Source organism: Penaeus vannamei, chromosome 1 (genome assembly GCF_042767895.1).
Source record: "Penaeus vannamei isolate JL-2024 chromosome 1, ASM4276789v1, whole genome shotgun sequence".
Taxonomy (NCBI): Eukaryota; Metazoa; Arthropoda; class Malacostraca; order Decapoda; family Penaeidae; genus Penaeus; species Penaeus vannamei.
The window spans coordinates 43,379,866-43,387,365 of record NC_091549.1 but is presented as its reverse complement, the minus strand read 5'-3'; the positions used below and the strand labels follow the sequence as shown (position 1 = coordinate 43,387,365).

General features: G+C 41.0%; 1 protein-coding gene across 2 annotated transcripts in view; it reads right to left on the bottom strand.

The window, feature by feature from the left end:
- LOC113810545 (beta-1,4-mannosyl-glycoprotein 4-beta-N-acetylglucosaminyltransferase) overlaps positions 1 to 7,500 on the bottom strand; it is a 39,904-nt gene that overhangs the window by 29,074 nt on the left and 3,330 nt on the right. For both annotated transcript variants that reach the window (XM_027362176.2, XM_027362180.2), the window contains exon 2: positions 7,430 to 7,500. This exon is cut by the window's right edge and continues 75 nt beyond it. The gene's annotated coding sequence lies outside the window, so the exon portion shown is untranslated. The remainder of the gene's footprint in view (positions 1 to 7,429) is intronic.

The window sequence follows — 7,500 nt, the reverse complement described above, 5'->3', positions numbered from 1 at the left end:
TAGCACAGACGCAGAAACCGATCTTGGGGGCCCAGCTCGCCCTGCCCAGCTGGTGACATTTAGGTGACCTTCTGGCTGGGGCGATTCACATGAACAATTTAGTGGTCGTCGTCATCACAACGATTTCAACGGAACTCCTCGAGGATGACTGGCTTCTGTTATGATGGACTCGTTTTTTTTCTACGAAATATTTCATCTGTTGAGGTCAGACTAAAGATGAAGAAAAAGAAGAAAAACATAAGCGCGCACATGTACACACTTACATACACATGGAGACCAGCATATATATATATTTATATATGTACATATATGTGAATACAAAACATAAATTGAGGGAAAGGGAAAAATAGAGAGAGACAGAGAGAGAAAAACAACAACAGAAAAAGATGCGAGGTTAGAAATGGACAGGTAGAAAAAAAGAAAAGAAAAGCAAGCAAGAAAGAAAAAAAAATAACAGAGTAAAAGTTGAGAGAACGGCACCTGAGTCCATTATTTTTTTTGAATTTTCGATTTTTCTTGCTGATTTTGATGAAACTTTGAACCTAAGGAAAAATCAATAGATCTTCGGTGGTTTCACACCATCAGGTTCTATTCGATAATAAGCTACTCAACTCTTCATACTGTTCATTTACCAATAAAAACTAAAACAACATCTGTGTTCGTCTCAAGCCAGCCATATTATATCTGGTGGACGCGGTGGGATCAAATACCCTACGGAGATTTGATACTTTGCTCTGAGGTGATAGTAACATACAGCTTATAATGCATCCCATATAATTGCAATCAAGCTCAAAAGTGATTCAACCATGCCATTTCTTTTCTTGTCTCATTACCGGTGTTTAGACATCAACAAAAGTACACTTTGTATTATTTGTCTGACCGCTATCCATGTTAGCATTGTTTCTGTTTTTTTTCTGTCTGATATTTTGACCAGGTATGTGAAATGGACAGTTCATCTAACAGTGTAATGAAATCCTTTTACATCTAAGCTAAAGAATATTAACAGAGAAATTGATCACTAGTTCACTTTAGCCATCTCCCTGCATTGCAAGAGTTAAGGTAGTATGTTAGAAGTTGTTATTGACTGACATGTAAGTGACAAGTTTAGCCCTGCTCTTTTGATCTTGAGTGCCTGCCATGCCTCTCTTTTCAAAAGCCTCAGTGGTGTCATGACTATATATATTGCATGGCAATTTAGTGACAATAACAGAATACTTTTGCTTGAGGGTTCAGAGATAAAATACTATGTGACAAATGATATAATCACATGATAATTCTGTATAAAGTTTTAGGCGAAGTCGAAAAATGTAGTATACTTCATTCGGAGTCTGTCTTATTTTTCACATTGATCTTATATACTGCATACGTTATTGATTTAGTCACTGATTTTATTGATATTTACATTATCCATTGTTACGGTTTTGCTAATCTTTGCAATTTGTTTTTTAATATTCATTTGATTTTGACTATTTTGTTATTATGTTTAGTTGTTTATGCTACGAGATGTCGTTAAATGTATTATATATTAATAACCGTATTATCTGTCCTCTTCCTGCCTACTGATGTCCAGTCACTGTCGATGTCCGATACATCCTCGGTGATATTCTGTTGTACTCCTTATTTCCTATGGCTGTCCTGTTATACACCTGATGATGTTCACTGCAGCACCGTCCGTGTCAGTACTGTTGGATATGAGTTCTGCCCAGTTTTCTCTACTTCTTGATCAACTGTTTGTTCTCAATTTTAAGAAATCTCGCCTGCAAGCGTTACTACGGCTCTTTCATCATCTTATTTATGAGCACAGATAATCAAATAAATCACTCTGTAGCAACTTGCTCAATCAACATCTAATAAGGAATTCTTGACGTTTAAAACATCATGTTTTATTTCGATTCTGTTGTAGCAGTTATTATTATAATCGTGTGTACAGGTTACTGAGTTTCTATTTATGTAATATACATGTGTAGATATATGTACACACACACACATATATATATATATATATATCATCATCATCGAAGGGGCTGACGCCAACGGGGGTGCATTCACCCTTCGTTTCCAGCGACAAGGGTCCCTCACGGCGAGTCGCCAGGCAGGATCTCGGCCCATATCTAGTTCTTCACGACTGGTCTGGTTGAGCTGCCCAAGCCATGACTTCATATATCTTCCCATAGGTCTCCTTCATTCGAGGTGGTCTCGTAAGAAGACAACCTGATGGGCAGGGTCATCCACAGGGAAACGAGCTAGGTGCCCGTATAGTCCGAGTTGGCAGTCAAGGATTATGCAAGTAACAAATTTCATGCCAGACGTTGGTTGGACACATGGTTCTGCCAACTATGCCCCATGATCCGGTGTAGGGACCTGTTACAAAAGGTATTGAAATGTTACGCCAAGGCACTAGATAGCAACCAGTTTTTGCTTCTATAGAGCAAAACTGGCAGTATCAAGGCCTTAAAGACATAACAGTTCTTCTGCATAGGTACCGGCACCTTCAAATAATCTTGCTGACAGAGTTCATGGCTCCTGCTGCCAGACCAACCCATCTACTGACTTCCTGGTCTGACAGCCCAGAAACATTAACTGCACTACCAAGGTATGTAAAGCTCGCTGCAAGCACGTATCGATTGAAGTTTCTTTTAGCAGGCCCCCAAAATCCTGGATCTTGCTCTTAGTCCCAGAGACCTGCAATCCCAAGGGCTTCGCCTCATTGCTAAATACATCAAGAGGTTCCAGAGACTCAGATAGAATTGCAACATCGTCTAGAAAGTCAAGGTCTGTGACCTTGATATTGCCCAGTGTTGCTCCACACTGACTTTGGAAAGTAGCTCTGCCCATTATCCAGTCCATGCAAATGTTGAAAAGTATTGGTGCAAGGACACAGCCTTGCCTCACTCAAGGGTTAACAGGAGCTGTAAAGTGTGGCCCCCCCACACTTTACAGCACTTTCAGTACCAGGCTTGCTATTAATCCAATAATCTGTGTCGGAATTCCTGTCTCGGGATCTCCCGTAACGATTCACAATACACTAAATCAAACGCCTTCTAGAGGCTGAACTCAAGACGATGTTCTACAATGACTCGAAGCGCTACGATACCGTCTATTTTTGACTTGCCAGGAGTGAATCCAGAGTGCCCCGGTCTTTGGTGCCTTAGCAGATGGTTGTGGATCCGTTTCAGAAGAATGTGGGAGAAAATGTATACTGAGCAATGTGACGGTAGTTGCTCCAGTCCCAACAATCTCCTTTCCCCTTCCAGAGAGGAATGACCATACCCCTCAACAGGTTAGGGGGAATGGAACAAGACTGCGAGTCAGGACAGCATGCAAACCCCATGCTATAGGCTCAGCCTTTAGCAGTTCAACAGGGATATTGCTAATGCCTGCAGCTTTCCCACCCTTCAACTTAGAGACTGCCTCCCTAACCTTAGTCAGTAGGAGAATCTTCACTGATGGGTGGGTCAGGCACAGGGATTGCGACATCCCTTGCATCTAAACTAACTGTTGGGGGGTCTACCTGATGCAATTACTCAAAATCTGATATGATCCATCCATCCACTGAGCATACCGCAGACATCTGTGAGGAGGGATTGGAGTTCAGTTCTCTCAGGACTTGGTATGCAGGACAAAGGTCATTTACTATGAAATGACCTTCTACTTCCTCGGAAAGATTCCTGATGAACTGTTCTTTACCCTATCCCTATGCACCAAGGAACAGCGCAAATCCCGCTTGCTGTTCAGACAAGCCATATGACATTCACCAATGGACTCCTGGGCTGCATTGAGTGTTTCTCACTTAAATGAAGCCCACAGGACTACAGGGTCTGTCTGGTTTTCAAGCACTGTTAACCAATCAGAGATTGCTGTGGCAAACGTAAAGTACATGCTCCTCTTCCCCCAATCTGTACTTGTGAAACACCCCAGAGTAACCACTGGAAAGACAGGGGACTTGAAGTAGACCCGCAGTGTCGCCACAACCAATCTATGGACAGAACTAGGCACTCCTGTAAACCCTGCAGTTCTGAAGGATCCTCAACCAAGTGCTAACAAGGATGTGGTCAATCTCCTTGGCCACAATACCCATATTGCTGTACCAAGTTTTGATGCAGATTGGAGTGCTGATACCAGGAGCCAGAAATCCTTATTCTCTGGGACCTAACAAAGTCCTGGAGAAGGAGGCCGTTTCGCTACTGAGATCAGCTACCGAGCCATGGAGACCGACAGCCATATCGTAGCCAACTTGATTACAGCCGGATACTGCATTGAAGTCAACAGCACAACACGAATGTCTCGCCGGGGACATTTATCTACCACAGATGTGAGTTTGGCATAGAACGCCTCTTTCACATCAAGTTTACATAAAATGGTAGGAGCGTACAGAGCAATAAGACTCTAAGACAAAACATGCTGCAGTCTCAATGCCATAATACGCTCAACCAGAGACACCTATACTACCGAGAGTTGAAGTTGGCTTGAGATGGCTATGGCTACTCCCTGGAAATTACCATCGCCCCGGCCCGACTAGTAGGTGTACCCATACATAATGATTGTGCTGATGCCAGGTCTCCTCACCTCTGAGAGGAGAGCTACCTCAACTTCCAGCCACTTCATTTCCTTCGATAGGGGTAATCTCTCATCCTGCCATAAAGACTGGATGTTCCGAGCTCCCACTCGAACAACCCTCCTGAGGTTAAACCTTGGGCAGTTCCTCCGGGCAGACACCACCTCCGCCTCCCCCGCAGACGTTGCCCCATATAAGAGTGGGCAGCAGGCTGTGGGACCTCACAATGGGGTGGCGTTTGCCAGAGTGCAGGCGGGACGAGTAACTCAACTTCCAACTTGAGCCTCAGCAGTCACCCTCCCTGTGGGACCCACAGCCCGCTTCACTTACTGGGTGGGAAAGACAGTTCCCTCTCCCCAGCATTTCCATATATATTTTGCGTTACCAAAGGGTTTGTCTGAGGGGAGGAGGACTGGCAAGGTCCACTTGCCCTGAGCCTTTCATTTTACCCAGGGGACTAAGGAGCAGTTGGTACAGAGTCAAGGCGTGTCCACACGCTGGTGAGCCATGACTAACTACCTCTGGGGCCTCCTGCAGCTCCGAGATCCCCCAGAGTTTAGCCTGGGACTGCAAGATGCCCAGTTTCCCATAGGTGGCCACGAGGAGGCACTGCAGAAGTCCTGATGAAGATGTGGCTATGAACTGGCAGGAGTTTCTTATGCAGAGCTGTTCCCTTTTTCGCACTAGGCGAGCCAGCGGTGGCAGCTGTAAGCGAGAAGGCATTCAAGCACTTAACACTTCTTAAGACTACCACACCAATGCTTCATATCACCCTGTGCGTGAAGAATCCACCCATATATATATATATATATATATATATATATATAATATATATATATATATATATATATATATATATATATATATATATATATACATACATACATACATACACACACACACACATGCATATATATATATATATATATATATATATATATATATATATATATATATATATATAATATATATATATATAATATATATATATGTATATATATGTATATATATAGGTATATATATAGGTATATATATAGGTATATATATATATATATATATATATATATATATATATATATATATATATATATATATATATATAGAGAGAGAGAGAGAGAGAGAGAGAGAGAGAGAGAGAGAGAGAGAGAGAGAGAGAGGATTTCCTCCTCCAAGTTCCGTTTTGCTAATCTATTGTCCCGTGCATTCTTTTCGTCTTTTGGGATAAATCTCCGGACCCAAAACCGTACCTGAAGAAAAGCCAATCATTAAAACTTGACAGACCAATTACCAAGGTATCTCATGTTTTCTTCCGTCTCCCCTAAAATCCCAATTACGTTTTCTATTTGGCTCTCCGATGGACCACTGAATTTACAGAAACATTAACAATTAATTTGAAGTCAGTGACAACTCAATTATCTACTCGCCACATGACTACGACTTTTGCTTTGGGACGTTCTGCAAATTCGTATCCGCCACGAAGCTTTTGCCTGAATGATGATATGATGCCGCAGCGATGGTCTGTTCGGGCGCTTATTTATTTGTTGGTTAAATGTATTGATATTCAATATTCGCTTACCTCTGCTTTCTCACTTAAGAATAAACCCCAGACGCCAGCCAGATAAAGATAATTTAATGTATTATTTCCCTTTAAGAAACCTTAGATGCTAGTAAATAAAGATAGAAACAGTTTAATGTGCTATTTCCTTTTAAGACACCTTAGAGGCTAGTAAATAAAGATAAAAACAGTTTAATGGATTATTTCCCTCTCTAGAAAACTTTCAGTATATATCAGGATTCGATTTATAAGCATCCGCAGATAATGAAGATAATAATATCAATGACTACATACATTATAATCATTACTGGTACTATTTGACTATTATTCTAGCAAGCGCAAGAGAATGGAATAAAATGTCCCACTGAAAAAAGTTTTAACGCGTATGTCTTAATAATCTCATTATTATCTCGTTACGTTCACAGTTCAAGCGGACAGTAGCTCATTTCCCTCATTTGCATTTCATTATTAGAAACGAACATTCTCATTAGTAGTCATCGCAAAATCCCATAAAATAACCGAGAACAAGAATTATTCCAGCCAACTCTTTTTTCTTTATCTTACGTGTCAAAGCGTTTTTTTCCTTTTCTCTTTTTTCTTGTCGAATCGAGGACGGCTGTTTTTTTTTTTTTTTTTTTTTTTTACTATTTTTTTTTAAATCTTTTATATTTAGTTATCTATTTTCGTGTCGGATGGAAGGCGGACATTGTGACACAGTTCCTCGAGATGGCGAAAGTTTGCAAGACTTCTAAGATATAGAAGCACTTTTTTAACCAACCGAGTTCATGACAGGAAAAAAATCTTTAAGACAAAACTTGCGAAAACAAATTAAGCAACGTGAATAGGAAAAAAATATCCACAGACATTTACGAAGAACTTCTAGATAAAGAGTATATTTCGAGAGACGATAGAGCCCCAGGAAAGTAAATATACACAGGCAGAGGAAACCAAGATTTTGCAGTGACTGATATGTGGTACGTATTCGCTCTTCCAACGTAATGGGCTGTATAGTTTATATTGTATGATATGATACCACACGAGAATTATATTTATCGATTTGGATTTGTGGGTATGTCGTGATTTTATTGATTTGGCTCTTGACCAAGACTTAATTTCTTTCCTCCCACCTGCCTCTCTCTCTCTCTCTCTCTCTCTACTTCTCTACCTGTGACCAAAACTACACAAATTCTCATCAACTGTCTCAACATACGTCCCAATTCACAACTACCTTCTGCTTACCATTACGCGAAGGACGAGTCGAATCACAACTCAAGACACACAACCAAGACAACAAAATATAAAGATGAAGGAAAACGAACCTCGAAACGACCTCCCCTGTAAACATTTGGCACCAGCGCCAGTGTTTGAGGTCTGGCGTCTGGTTTCCCGT